We start from the raw sequence: 15,135 nt of genomic DNA, 5'->3' as shown, positions 1-15,135 counted from the left end.
ACTTACAGTTATGGAAATCACAATTAATCCTGTTAACAATTACTAACAATTGAATCATAAAATCCTATCACCATCACCCTCCATCCCCTTCCACCAGCTCCGTCTGGAAAAGAAGAAAACTATTCAGTGGGGATTCTACCTTACCCCTCCTCATTCTGAAACCTAGCACACTCATGAAAACTTGTAAGCAAATCACTTCATGCCTTTATAGCCCTTCCTTTTTTGATAGCCAGTGTCTAACTTGCCCATCCTTATCAACCCAGGACACTGAGGAAACAAACTTGCTCCTTGATATGAAGAAATCTTCCATTCCAGTTGTAATTTTTAGCAAGTGCATCTATTAGCAAAAGTCCAGTTCATCAAATTGTAGCAATCTACACTTTCTCACTGTATCAAACATCTTTATCTTCATCTGATTGAATTCTGGTCAGCTAGCTATACAACCTAGGTCAAATGAGTATTAGTTGTAAGATCAGGGACTAGGCCTGACCTTGTTTTGACTTATGATACTGAGCTTTTTCACTATCTCTTTCTACAAATGAAGTCAATTGGATTCCTGTTCACCTTTACCGTTGTTTAAAGAAAAAGGTATTTGCAATGAGCAAGTCATTGGTCTTGCAAAACTCTGTCATGTGATCTCCAGCATAATTTCTATCACGAAGGTCATATTTTCCAATTACCAATCTTTTCTCTTTGTTTCCAACCTTCACATTACAATCACCAATAATTATAAATGCATCTTAATTGCATGTTTGATCAATTTCCGACTGAATAAGCTGATAGGATTTAATTTCATCACTGGCTCTAGTGGCTGGTACATAAATCTTAATAATAGTGATATTAACTGGTCTCCCTTGTCCTTGTAGGTGTATGGATAGTACCCTATTACACACAGCACTGTACTTGAAGACAAATCTTGAAATGTTCTTTTTCTTGTTCCCTGCATAGTAAACCATATGAATGTTGGATTCAGAATGGCCAATGACAGTCCATTTTGGTCCACTAATGCCTAGGATCTCCATATTATGTGTTCCATTTCAGTTTTTGACAACTTCCAATTTTCCTATGAGTCAAGTAGTATCCTCAAAACTGGAGACAATAAACAATTCTGAAATAGGTTATAAAGTATGTATATTTAAACATTTAATGAGGTAAAAAGAGACAAGGAGTAAGATAATGTGAAAAAAAACAATAAGAAAACCTGAGAAAATATAATAATTGAAACCTAAAACCTAATGTATGGGTCTGAGGTCACCCAAATAAGTACCAAAAATGAAGCACGAATAATACAGAGACAAACAACATAAAAGAGAGGCTAGAAAATATGGAGGATAGATTAACAAAGTCCAAAATACATTGAATGAAATTCTGAAATGTAGAAATGGCAATATTAAAAGAGATACTGGCTTCCGAAATTGAAAAAAGACTTGAGTCCTCAGGTTAAAGGAGTATACTGTGTCCCATGCAGGATAAATAAAGCGCTACACACTTAGAAACATTATAAGAAAGCTGCAAAAACACGAGAGACAAAATATATTTAAAATCAGCAGAGATAAATGCAAAGATAGTTTCTCTAAAGGAATGGCAGAGAGACTGACAGAAGTCTCTCATCAGCAACCAAAGCTTCCAGAATACAGTATAAGTTATGTTTAAACTGCAAAGGAAAACTGCCTGCTCAAGTTTTCAAGTATAATGGCAAGATGATGTTCAGTCAAAGAAGGAGTTTATGTTTTACAAAACTTCACTGAAGGCCTACTAGAGGGTATACCTCAGCAGGAAGGGAATTAGTTTAGCTGGAAGGCATGGCATTACAAGAAGCAATACTTAGATGTGCTGGTATATCTAAAGAAAGGAAGCCTGGTGGTGAAAGGGTTAAGATCTCAACTGCTAACTGAAAGTTCTGTGGTTCAAACCCACCAGAGGCTCCACAGGAGAAAAGACCTAGTAATCTCATAAAGATTGTAGCCCAGGAAACCCCATGGAACTCCTCTACTCTGTTAAACAGGGTCCCTGTGAGTCAGCATTGACTCTGTGGCACACCCTATAGCTACCATATTTACTCAAAGAGCTCATTCACATTAATAATGCCCACAAATACAATGAATGAAAATGATAGATGATAAAAAAATAAAATAAAATTCTGGCGTAGCACACAACATGCATGTCTTAGGAGATTTCCAGAAATTTGGCCTCATCCGCCTGTGTTCATAGTCTGAAAATGTTATTTTTGGTCATATTTGTATAATACAGGTATAGACCATAATTTGAAAAATCACAGACTGAGTTTGCTAGTACCCTGTTGTTGTTGTTAGTGTCTTCAAGTCAGTTCCAACTAGAAATAGGATTTCTGAGGAGCGGTTGTTGGGTCGGAATGGCGGATCTCGGGGTATCGGCCCACTAGTATCGGTCCACTGGTATTGGTTCACTCTTATCCTAGTCCTCCGCAAACAATCAGTTGAAACTCTATTTGCTCTGGGGCAGTTTGTGGTCATGGCCTAAAGAGTCGTGGAGTCTCTTGTAGCTGATCTTTACCTAGGTATGTCTCGCTGGAGAGAGTGGAAAGTTGGGGGAAGGAGGTTTGGTCCCATTGTATGCAGAGGTCATTTGTCAGTGAGCACCCTGAGTACTGGGGTGCCACCCCCAGGTGAAGCTGGAAAACAGGATGATGCGGGTTTGAGTATGCACTGCCCCGCCAGTCGACTCGTCTCATCCAAGCGAGGGATGCACAACTACACTGTGTCCAGTTCTGTTACCAGCCCAGTGACGTCTACACAGGAGCGAATGCAAACGCTGGAGCACCCCGGCCAGCCAGCTGAATGATGGGGCCGAGTGCTCACAGCTGCAATCTCCTGGGCTGGGGCCCGCATTCTGGCAAGGACTGTTTTTCCCAAAAGGCAAATTTCTTCCTGCATTGGAAAAAGTGGCTCTGTGAGCTAATGCGCAGTACTGCAAAATTGGTTTGAACCACAAGGTGAGTGGTTCAAGCCCACCTGCTGCTCCTAGGGTCGCTATGGGTTGGAAATGACTCAAAAACAACAGAGCAGAGATGGAATCCTGTCAGGAGATGAGCTACTTTAGAAACTCGAGGCTAGGCTAGTGAGCATCTGCTGCTGGGAACCAAGCCTCTGCGACAACAGGCACCAAGATGAAAACTTAACGTTAGCTCCACTGAACAGAAAAAGAAAAAAGAGAAGAAATTGAAGTCATCGACATGTAAAAAGTATTGGGTTAGTAGGTATATAAAAATAACAGTTGGGGGGGTTTGTACTATATGCAAAATTGTATGCTGTTATTATTAAGTGCCATGGAGTCAGTCCCCACTCATTGCAACCAGGGTTTCTGAAGTTGTAAATCTTTGTGGGAGCAAAAAGCCTCATCTTTCTTTCACAAAGTGGCTGGTAGGCTCAAACAGCTGACCTTGTGGTTCATAGTCTAGTGCTTGTCCTCTTTTATTTGTGTAAAAATGTAAATAAACATTGACTATAAAATATTTTTTAAAGAGTGATTTTTGGTGTGTTTAAAAATAAGATTGAGGAGAGCGACTGTGTGCTGAAGACCTGGGGGGCACAGAGGAAGGGTTTCATGGAGGGGATTGTAACCATGACAATGAGACGATATACGATAGAATGAATGTAAAACTAATGTTCTCCCATGTAAACTATCACATAATTCACAATAAAACATTTAAGAAAAAAAATAATAAGATTGAACTAAAGTACTAGAAGGATATGATAAGAAAGTTGGGAAGAACAAGTTAAAGTGCTGTAAACTTCTTTGTGTTTTGGGGAAAGACAGTAGAGAGACTGATTAACTAGACATTGAATACTATTGACAATCAAAGACCATAGCCTTCAGCATGGGTTGCACCTCAATGTGATCAAAATCTAAATCCTTACCATGGACCAATACATAACATCAATATAAATGGAGAAAAGATTGAAATTGTCAAAGACTTCATTTTGCTTGGATCCACCATCAACACTCATGGAAGCAGCAGTCAAGAAATCAAACGACTTATTTATTGTATTAGGCAAATCTTCTGCGCAACACAAAGTGTTGAAGAGCAAAGATGTCAGTTTGAGGACTAAAGTGCATTTGATCTAAGCCCATGGTATTTTTATAGCCTTGTACATGTGTGAAAGTTCGACAATGAATAAGGAAGACAGTAGGAGAATTGATGCATTTGAATTATGGTGTTAGAGAATAATATTAAAGGTACCATGAGAACAAACAAATCTGGCTTAGAAGAAATGTAACCAGAATGCTCCTAAGAAGTCAAGATGACCAAACTTTGTCTTTTTTTCTTCAGACATATCAGGAGGGAACGGTCCCTGGAGAAGGATATTGTGCTTGGTAAAGTAGAGGGTCAGTGAAAAAAGGAGGAGACCCTCAACAAGATGGATTGGCACAGTGGCAGCAGCAATGGGCTTAATTGTAGCAGCAACTGTGAGGATGGCACAGCCTGGGCAGTGTTATACATAGGCTCACTATGGGTTGGAACTGACTTGATGGTCCATAACAACAAAAAGACATATAGTAAGAAAAATATTTATGTGAAAAATTCAAGGGTTTTCACTAAAAGAAAAGAAATAGATCATAACACTTCCATACCAAATAAAAAGCAAATGAAATCAGTTTGGTAGAGTAAAAAAAAAAAAGAGAGAAATAAAAATGAGTAAAGAGCAAAAATAAAAAACATAAAAAAGGATGGTAGAGATAAGTCTATAATATCATGACAATGAGTCTAATCGGATGAAACACAAGATTTCTGAGCACGTGTTTGATAAGAAGCATTTATTTTACCAGGGATGTTGCTGTTGCTCAGTGCCGCAGTGATCCTATATAGGGTTTCTAAGAAGCCTCTTGGTTGGTTTGAACCACCAACCTTGCAGTTAGCAGTCCAGTGCTTATCCAATAATGCCACACCAGGACTCATTTACTGGGGATACAAAAAAAAAAAAAAATAAAAAAAAAAAATTAAAAAAAAAAAATTTAAAAAAAAAAAAAAAAGGATAAAAGTACTACAGCTTTTGTCTTGAAGAAGCTCTTAGTCTAGTCGAGGCTGGAGGGATGGAGGTGAAGATAGAAACAAAGTGATAATGACAAAAGGCTATATTTGATAGAGACCATGTTATAACACTAAAAGGAGGGACATCTAAGTCAACCTGTGGGAGGAGAGTCAGGGAAGACTTTCTGAAGATGGTAACATGTCAACTGCATCTTGAACTTTGAGTATTACAAGACAAAAGGAATAGGAAGTGTGCACTAGACAAAGGTACCAGCATGAGCGAAAGCATGGGCACGGGAAAGAACATGGTCCAACCTTTTTTTTTTTAATTACAGATGAGGTGTAAATTGAAGATTAGGAAGGGTAAGGAGATTGTCCAGGGTCCCCCAGCTAATTAGTAGCAGAGCCAGGATTTGTATTCAACACTCTTCTCTCTTTTCATATCACTCTTTCTACTGGTCCACTGTATCTTATGTTTCTAGCAGGAGTTTTGGTGACTAGATATTGTTTAGACTCCAGCCTACTTTTAAAATGAACTTCATTCAGGGTATGGAGGTTGGATCTGTCTCTAGCCTATCCCCACTAGAGCAGAGCCAGGAACTTGGCAGTTTCCAGAACTGTGCTGCTCACCCAAGGAAGCCTCAATCTCCAGCCATGACACCATTGCCCAGATTAATCATTAACTCCCAAGTTCACAGGGCTGGAGCTGGAATGCATAGGACCCAGGGAACAGACTGGGTCTCAATGATACTAAGAGAAAGATGGCTCTTGAAGTGGGAAGGGACCAAAGCTTAAATGGATTCTTCGGTCCTTGAATGGACCTATACACTACACAGAGAAATAAGGACTCACACTGTGTTTCTCAATTTTGTTAGGGTCTACACATCTTCTTAGTTTGATTTCAGAAATTCCTTTCAGTGTTCATAGCCCCTTGTGCTTCAGTCTGCCACAGCCCTTACTCTACATTGCAAGTACTTACTCATTCGTCTACCCTACTAAACTGACCTCCCTCTTGTATCTCAACATCCTCTGTGCCCGACACAGCCTGACATATAGTAGGTGCTCATTAAATGTTTGCTTTTGGTTGAATAAATGGATACCTTAATTCTGCCTAAAACAGTTCCAAAGCATATGCTTTCTTTGTTTCTAATGAAAGGAAATGAAAACAGATTTTGCTTGGGAAGTTCAACAGAAGTTCACAAACATCTCTTAAGATATTCTGTGGTATCATAAAATATCAGAGACCCAAGATGAGTTCATTGGTGTAAGAGAACATTTAAGAATTTCCTTAAAGAGTCTATTCTTCTCTTTATCCTTCAGCCTTTGGATGACTGCAGAGCATATTGAAGGTTGCTTTGGCATTCTTGGGAGAGAGGTGCTATTCAAGCACGAGGCAACACTTTATTGAGGAAACAAAAGCCCCATACAGGGCAAATTCCACCAGCATAATAAATGTAACTGCTCCTTATAATTTCTGAAAACAACAGACTGCAGTTGGAAGGACGATATTAGTAGTGAAATTGTCATGTCCTGGGTGGGAATGTACCTTTGAAGGGACTTTCAGATTCCACACAAGAAAACTTCCACTGGAAGGTGAGGTGCAGGTGGCAACCACAGTTCCATTTCTGGTGAGCCAGACTTTCCTAATTTGTAAAATAAAGACACTAATCTCTTCTTCACAAGGTACTTGGGTGGATTGAATGAAATGATGGAGATAAAGTCTTGGCACTGAGGAGACACTCAGTTGTGGTGCAAATGTTCCTGTTCTCTGTGTCTCTTAAGTAAGAATATAGAACTTAAACAGAACCAGAGATGTGGAAATAGATTCTGTTCTTAGAGTCCATATGACTGGTGTCTGAAGAGTCAACAATTAAGTCTGGAAGGGAAAGAATCACGCTGTTGAATACTGACTTAAAATGTAACATTTATTGATACAGTTGTGTTGCAATGGAGTCCTGGTGTGGCACTGTAGGATATGCATTAGACTGCTAACCACAGGGTCAGTGGTTCAAACCTACCAGCCACTCCTTAGAAACCCTATACAGGGACTCTTATGAGTCAGAATTGACTTCACACACTTAACAAGATGTTGGAAGAAACAGTTTTCCTGGAAAATCCAGCTTGCCTGGTTGGAGTTGAGTCACAAAAGCTGACCCTCACCCTAACAAATTCTGTAACACCCCACGGGCCTGGGTACCCTGGGGAGCTGACCAATGTCAGGGAACCTCCTTCTGTGCAAGAGTCTGGCTTTGTTTTTTTTGCTGGTGGTGGCCTATGATTCATCCAGTTTGTATTCACCTCTTTGCACTATCGGTACATTCTCAGAGCTCTTTAAAATTCTAGCCTTCAGCAATGGTTATGTCAGGAAGGATCCTGGGCTTGCTTCCTTCCAGTTTCCCAGCTACCTTTGGTTCTACCCCAACCCAGAGAGAGCCTCACTTGCTTTCACAGTAATAGGAAAAATCAGAGTTGCTCTGGTTATCTATCTAATTCCTTTACTCTTCCCTCTTTCAGTTTTCTCCACTGCCCTAAAGAACTGGGATGAAATGAGAAGCAAATTGCCAAGGGAGACCCTCTCCAGGGGCAAATTTCCTGTCTTTGCCTCCCTGGTACATGGAGTGGGGAGGGCAGTTGCAGGAGCACTCTCCCAGAACCAGCCCTGGGGTGACAGGTGCAGCCAGGATCCACTGTTTCATGGGGGGAAGGGAAGCTGAAAAAGAGGAGAAGGAAGAAAACAAGATTGTGTAGGAGACCCCAAGGGCTGCCCCTATTCCTCCTCCCTTCCCCAACCCGAAACTGTCAGTCTCCACCAAGCCTCAGCGAGAGAAGTGGGGGTGGGGAGAAAGAGACAGGGAGGGGAAATCAAAGAAAATTGCAAAAGTCAATGGCCTGGAACTAGAGGCAACCTCAGCAACTGCAGTGTGACTTTGATTCCCCTATCATAACCCTGAATTAAAAATTCAGGCAATTATCTGCATGGCTTCCTTCTGATTAGAATGAGCCGGAGCCTCATTAATGCAGCAGCACAGAGGAAAGCCATTAGGGTCTGTGAAATGGAATGTTTCTCTGAGAACAGGTTCCGCTTGATGTAGAATACCCAGCAAAAAGAAATTTCACACATTTTTGAGCTCAGAGTCACAGGACAGCCCTCTGCTTCAGGGCTGCGGAGCCCACCACTGTTGTCTCCTCTCAGCTGGCTCAGGGTGAAAGCCACCTTTGTTTCCCTGCCTCTCTATGGCACCTCTGTCTGCTGGAGTGTGTGGAGGGAAGGTGAGGGAGCTGAGGGGCCAGAATGGACTTTGCGGCTGCTGCTCTCCTTGCTTGATCCTAAAACACCAGTAGTGTGCCTGGATCCCCAGGTTCAAAGTCCTTGAACCTTGAGGAATACCAGAACTTCTTAGGAATTCACTGCCCAACTTGGATAGAAGAAGTAGGAGTAAGCTTGTAGAGGTACTAGACTCCAGAAAAGATAAAAAGTATCTTTGTGTCCCCAGCAGACTTGGTACATCCTGACTCATGTGATGGCTGGAACATCCCAAGATGGTCTAAACAGGATCTGGTCAATCTGAGCCAGCTTTGGGGGCTTGCTGCTTAGTAGAGGGTTAAGGGTTGGAGGTAAGAATAACATCCTTTATTCATGGCCCAGGAAATCCTTTATTCGTTCCTTATTCTGTAAACTCCAAGTTTACAGAAATGCAAAATGTTCAGTCTCTATGAGAGTGAACAGCCCTCCATCTGCCATTCATATGCTCTCATGTGTCTGCTTTGGGACTTTTAGGGGCAGCTTTCTTCCCCAAATAACTGTGTGTTGCTTATAGGGTAACCCAAGAGAAGTCTCCCAAACATCTGCCTTTCTAGTATGAACAAATGCATTGCTTGGGAAAAGTAGCCTTGATTCTACTTTATCCTGGATATGACTTGGATTCTCTGTCTTACGTTTCAGGCAGCTTGACATTTCACAAATACAGGGATTCTTGGGATACCGGAAATTTATTGTTGGGATAAACAACACAAAGAATGTCTTTGGGGGAAAACTGGACTTCTTACATAGTGAGGATTGAAAAGGGTGAAAAGGGTTTTGTAGGAAGAGAACTTGTCAGTCAATAGGATCCCAACCAGGAAAATGTTATCCATCAAATTGTCTGAGCAAGCCACTTTCTTTTCCTGGCACTCCTGTTAACTATTAGTGTTAAGAACCATGGCCAAGTGTCTATGTAAATCTGTAAACACAGTGAAACACAAGTCAGGCTATTGGAATCATTGGTTGAGTGATATAATTTGTACCAACAGTGCCCCCTACTGTACATCAGTGAAACTTTTGTTGTTAAGAGCCACTGCCTTGTTTCCTGCTCATAGAGACTCTGTATAGGGTTTCTGAGGAGTGACTGATGAGTTTGAGCTAGCAACCTTTTGGTTAGCAGTCCAGTGCTTACACTACAGTCCAGTGCTTATCACACCAGGGCTGTGATACTAGGCAGCCAGCAACAATTCAGTCATTCAAAATGTTTTCAGTCACATCCCATGTTAGAAGGGTGCATTCCTGATCAACTATCAACACTCACAGAAGCAGCAGTCAAGAAATCAAACGACGTATTGCATTAGGCAAATCTGCTGCACAAGACCTTTTGAAAGTGTTGAGGAGCAAAGACGTCAGCTTGAGGACTAAGGTGCGTCTGACCCAAGCTATGGTATTTTCAACAACCTCATATGCATGTGAAAGCTGGACAGTGAATAAGAAGACTGTAGAAGGATTGAGTTGTGGTGTTGGAGGAAAATATTGAAAGCACCATGGGCTGCCAAAAGAACAAACAGATCCGTTTGGAAGAAGTGCAGCCAGAGTGCTCCTTGGAGGCCAGGATGGCCAAACTTCGTCTCTCATACTTTGGATATATTGTCAGGAGGGACCAGTCACTGGAGAAGGATATCGTGTTTGGTAAGGTGGAGGGTCAGAGAAAAAGAGGAAGACCCCCAATGAGATGGATTGGCCAAGTGGCAGCATCAATGGACTCAAACGTGGCAACAGTAGTGAGGTTGGCCTAGGATCAGGCAGTGTTTTGTTCTGCTGTGCATAAGGTCGCTATGGGTAGGTACTGACTCGATGGCACCTAACAACAACAACAAGGAGTTTTAATGTAGCATGTTTTCAATATTGCAGATAGTTTCATGGATGAAAGCTAGAGTTTACCTCACTATCCAAACACAAAGATGATGCTTGGGGATTCAACAATGCTCTTTGTGGGCTCTGGGGGTCCAATTTATGTTAGTACTTTGTTCTAACTCGACCAACAATCAACAAAGTCAGGTGCACTCAGGAATTATTTGTGAAGAATATTGAAAGTCCCATGGACTGCCAGAAGAACAAACCAATCTGTGTTGGAAGAATTATAGTCAAAATGCCTCTTAGAAGCCAGGATAGCAAGACTTAGTCTCTCATACTTGATGGTCAGACATGTAATCAAGTCCCTGGAGAAGGACATCATGCTTGGTAAAGTGGAAGGTCAGCAAAAAAAGAGGAAACCTTTAATGAGACGGACTGATACAGTGGGAGCAGCAATGGGCTCAAACGTAACAATTGTGAAGATGGCACGGGCGGGGCCAGGCAGTGTTTCACTCTGTTGTTTATAGGGTCATTCTGAGTCAGAACAATGCAATGGCATCTAACAACAGCAACAACAACAGAGATGATCCCTTCTAAAGCCACTCAAACGCTTGAATAGGTGGCTGGTTATCTCTCTAGGCTTGTCAGTTGGAATGAGCAAGAAAGCAGAGAGCCAAAGGTCAGGAATGTGGGCCTTCTAGAGAAGGCCCTCAGCTCTACACTAGAGTTCTGATTTCTGCCATTTGAAAGGATCCAATCCCAGTCCTTACGGCCATTCACTACATTTCTCAATTTTTTAGGCTTAGTCTCTCTTCCTGGTTAGATCATGCCTTCCTTCCAGGATAACTCAGTCTCTACCTTTGTAATTGTGACTCCTTACTTATTCATGTATTCGACAAGTATTTTTAAATGATTATTGTGTGACAAATATTGTTCTAGGAACATAAACTGAGCCTAAGACACAGGAAGTCCCTGCTCTCATGGTGCACACATTCTAGTTGGAGACACACACAATAAACAGAAGGAAAAATGTATGGTATGCCAGGGATGTAAGTACTGTGAATAAACAAAGCTGGGTATGGGGGGTGAAAAACAATGGAGGACTGATTTATACAGGTGGTCAGAGAAGGCCTGTCTGAAAAGCACGGTGGAAAAAACGTCTGCTCTGCTCTGGCAAACTATCTTCATCCGCTCCTTCAAAACTGGTTTTGCCTCTTTTATAAAATGACCCTGAGTGACTTTACGCCTCCTTTGATCTCTCCTTTCAGTTCAACTCTGCTCAAGAACCTTCATTCTTGCTAAAATATACATTACTGTTGTTGCTAAGTGCCTCCCAGCCAGTTCCAACTCATAGCAACCCTGTATAGGGTTTCCGAGGAGTGGCTGGTGAATTTGAACCGCCGGCCTTGCAGTTCAAACTGACCCTGTGGTCCAGTGCATTATCCCACAACACCACACCAGGACTTCAAAATATTTATTCAACACACCTTTTTAAAAATTATAATCTGCTGGAGGACAAGGCCATGTCTTCGTTATCAGAACAAAACTCCTGCAGCCTCTGTTGTTGTTGTTGTTAAGTGCCATTGAGTCGGTTCCAACCCATAGCGACCCTGTATAGGGTTTCCAAGGAGTGACTGGTGAGCTTGAACCACCAACCTTGTAGTTCAAATGGCTTTGCAGTCTGGCGCATTAACCCACAGCACTACAGCAGGACTCCTAATTTACTACTCAGTGAGGTTACACCGTTTATCAAAGGTCACACGGACTCCCAGGCAGTACAACTGGGACTTGAATGCTGATCTCTTTAGCATCATGACCTGTACTCTTCCCACTCTGGTCCATGGCATACAATGAATGTTCTTTAAATGCTGTCCAAGGAGCTCTGGTAGCGTAGTGGTTATGAATCCGGCTGCAAGCCGCAAGGTCAGCAGTTTGAAACTACCAGCTGTTCCACGGGAGAAAGATGAGGCTTTCTGCTCCCGTAAAGATTTACAGCCTCGGAAACCCTGTGCAGCGTCGCTATGGGTCAGAACCGACTCCACGGCACATAACAACAACAACAACAATGAGAAATGAATGCAAGGAAGGATGAGTTCTATTTCTCAGAGAAAGGTCATGCAAAAGAAGTCATTAAACTCCCCTTGGCTGCTGGGTTTTAAACCCTTCCTTTGCTACTAACCAAGTGATCATGGGTACTTCCTTTCCTCTACTGGGGCCTCTGTTAACTGAAGTTAGACCAGATGATCTCCCAGATCTTTCTCAGGCCTGACATTCTAAGGAATATATTCTTCTGTAAGGGGTGGGAAGGTGGGGAGGAATCAAATGACTTGATTACAGCAAAGATCTGATTCTTAGTTTTTATTAAAAGCCAGAGAACAAAACAGAATAGTTTGTTCATTAGATTAAAATTCAACATAAACTGAACAACTACTACGTGCCAGGCCCAGATGTGTGCTGAGGATACAGAGGTGAATTTTTAAACATTGTCTTTGTTTTATAGGGGATATGTTCTGTATATAGTAAATAACTTTTTTAGTATCACAACAACAACAGACTGTTGTCTTTGCCCCGTAAGATGTTTAAGGAGAAAGACAGATACGACAACAAGTTATTATAATAATAATTGTTGTTATTGTTGGTAGGTGCTGTTGAGTCTATTCCGACTCATAGCGACCCTGTGCAAGACAGAATGAAACACTGCCCAGTCCTGCACCATCCTCACAACTGTTGTTATGTTTGAGCCCCTGTTGCTGTCACTGTGTTATTCTGTTTCCTTGGGAGTCTTCCTCTTTTGCTGTCTCTCCACTTTACCAAGCAGGCTATCCTTCTCCAGAGACTGGTCCCTCCAGTTAACATGGCCAAAGTATAAGAGACTAAGTCTTGCCATCCCTGCTTCTAAGGAACATTCTGGCTGTATTTCTTCCAAGACAGATTTATTTGTTTTTCAAACGGTCCCTGGTACTTTCAACAGTTTTCACCAACACCACAATTCAAATGCAATGATTCTTCTCTGGTCTTCCTTATTCATTGTGCAACTCTCATATGCACATGACACAACTGACAATATAGCTTGGGTCAGGTGCACCTTAGTCCTCAAACTGGCATCTTTGTTCTTCAACACTTTAAAGCAGCAGATTTTCCAAATGCATTACGTTGTTTGATTTCTTGACTGCTTCTTCCATGTGTGTTGATTGTGGATCCAAGCAAAATGAAATCTTTGACAACTTCAATCTTTTCTCCATTTATCATGATGTTATTTATTAGTCAAGTTGTGAGCATTTTCATTTCTTTACATTGAGCTGAAATCCATACTGAAGGCTGTAGTCTTTGATTTTCATCAATAAATACAAAATTTTAAACTTTTTATTGTGAATTGAGTGATAGTTTACATGGGAGAACATCAGCTTTACATTCTACCTATCGTATTTCATTTCATTGCAATGATTACAATCCCCTCCATGCATCATCATTCAACAACATTTGCTTCCATTTCTTCTGTTTTGCTTGTTTGTTTGTTTTTTGGATGTACACCAAAGCACTCAGGAATATATAACCATTCAAACAACCAAAGGGTACCCTGCAAGCCTGTGCCCCGGCTGTCAGCACACAGTCCCAATCCTTTCCTACTCTGTCTCTCCACATCATCGTCTCTGCCTCCATCTCTGGTGTCACCGCTTCTCTGGATAGGGTCCCACACTCCGCTCTTCTCCCTTGATGGTCCCAGGGTCCTCCTTTCCTGGACTGCAAGATCAACCACTCCCCTCCTTTTGTTACAAAATGTCTACCTTTACATCTGAAACATTCACAATCAGTCCTGATAGCAATTATTCACTATTGAACCACAAGAGTCTTATCCCCATCTCCTTTCAGCAGCCCCATCCAAAGAGCTTGGAAACCACTCAGTGGAGATGCTACCTTCCCCCACACCCTCTGAAACTAGGATCCCTCTTGAAAGCTTGTAAGCCAGTCACTTCTTGCCTTTGTAGTGCCCCCCCCCGCCCATTTTGGGTTGTTGTAGTTGTTAAGTGCCATGGAGTCGGTTCCGACTCATAGCGACCCTGTACAGGGTTTCCAAGGCTATAAATCTTTATGGGAGCAGAAAGCCTTATCCTTCTCCTGCAGAACAGCTGGTAGTTTCGAACTGCTAACCTTGTGGTTCACAGCCTGAGTAACCAATGTCTAAGTTGCCCATCCCTGTCAACCCTGTGTACCAAGAGGGTAGGAATGATCCTCGCTGTAAAGATTTGTTCCCTCTTTTGAGCTACTACATCTGTAAGTATAGGTCAAGTTCATCAAATTTGTAGCAGATTGCTCTTTTTTTCCTCGTCTTTCTTCCTCTAGTTGAGTTCTGATCATCTAGCCATTGAAGCTAGGTCAAGTGGGTACTATCTTTAAGTATGAGTGTTCTTGTGCATCTCCTCCTGCTTCACATCAGCTGGATGCTTCACTCTCCACTCTAGTACTCTGTGGCCATGTCCCTGTCCCTGGGCCCCAGAGTCCCCAGGTCTCGTCATACTGCTGGCCAAGCAGATTTCAATCCAGGGTCTATTGAATGTGGTCGGACTTAGCTCCCAACTTCATTGCTGTTTTCCCCCCACTTCCCCTTATCAGTAGACAACGTGGTCACCAGCTAGATCACATGCCTGCTTGTATATTACCCTTGAGTCTCAGTCTAGGAAGGAGGTTTGCCCTGAGGGGATGTGACTGCTTGCCTTGATGTCTCTCCTGTGAACAATTTGCTTGTTCTTGTAGTAGTCAATCGGACTGCTATTATTGTTTTTGATTTTTCCTGCTGGTCTTTCTTTCAAGAAGTATTTTCTGTTCTTCTAGCCTCTCCAGGCTGGTCTCCTTGTCCTTTCAAGTGGAAATTTCCCACTTCAGAAGATTCTGGATGGGGATCAGGATTCCACCTACAGTCTTGTGCAATGCAAAGACTCCACAGGAATCCTCCTTCACTGAGCAAGTTCTAGCCTCATTTTAGTTATTCCAATCAGTTATAGGCTGAAGACAGACTTACAAGCTTTTTATG

The sequence above is a fragment of the Chrysochloris asiatica genome, unplaced genomic scaffold (genome assembly GCF_000296735.1).
Source record: "Chrysochloris asiatica unplaced genomic scaffold, ChrAsi1.0 scaffold00007, whole genome shotgun sequence".
NCBI classification, from domain to species: domain Eukaryota; kingdom Metazoa; phylum Chordata; class Mammalia; order Afrosoricida; family Chrysochloridae; genus Chrysochloris; species Chrysochloris asiatica.
This window is presented reverse-complemented; position numbering follows the sequence as displayed.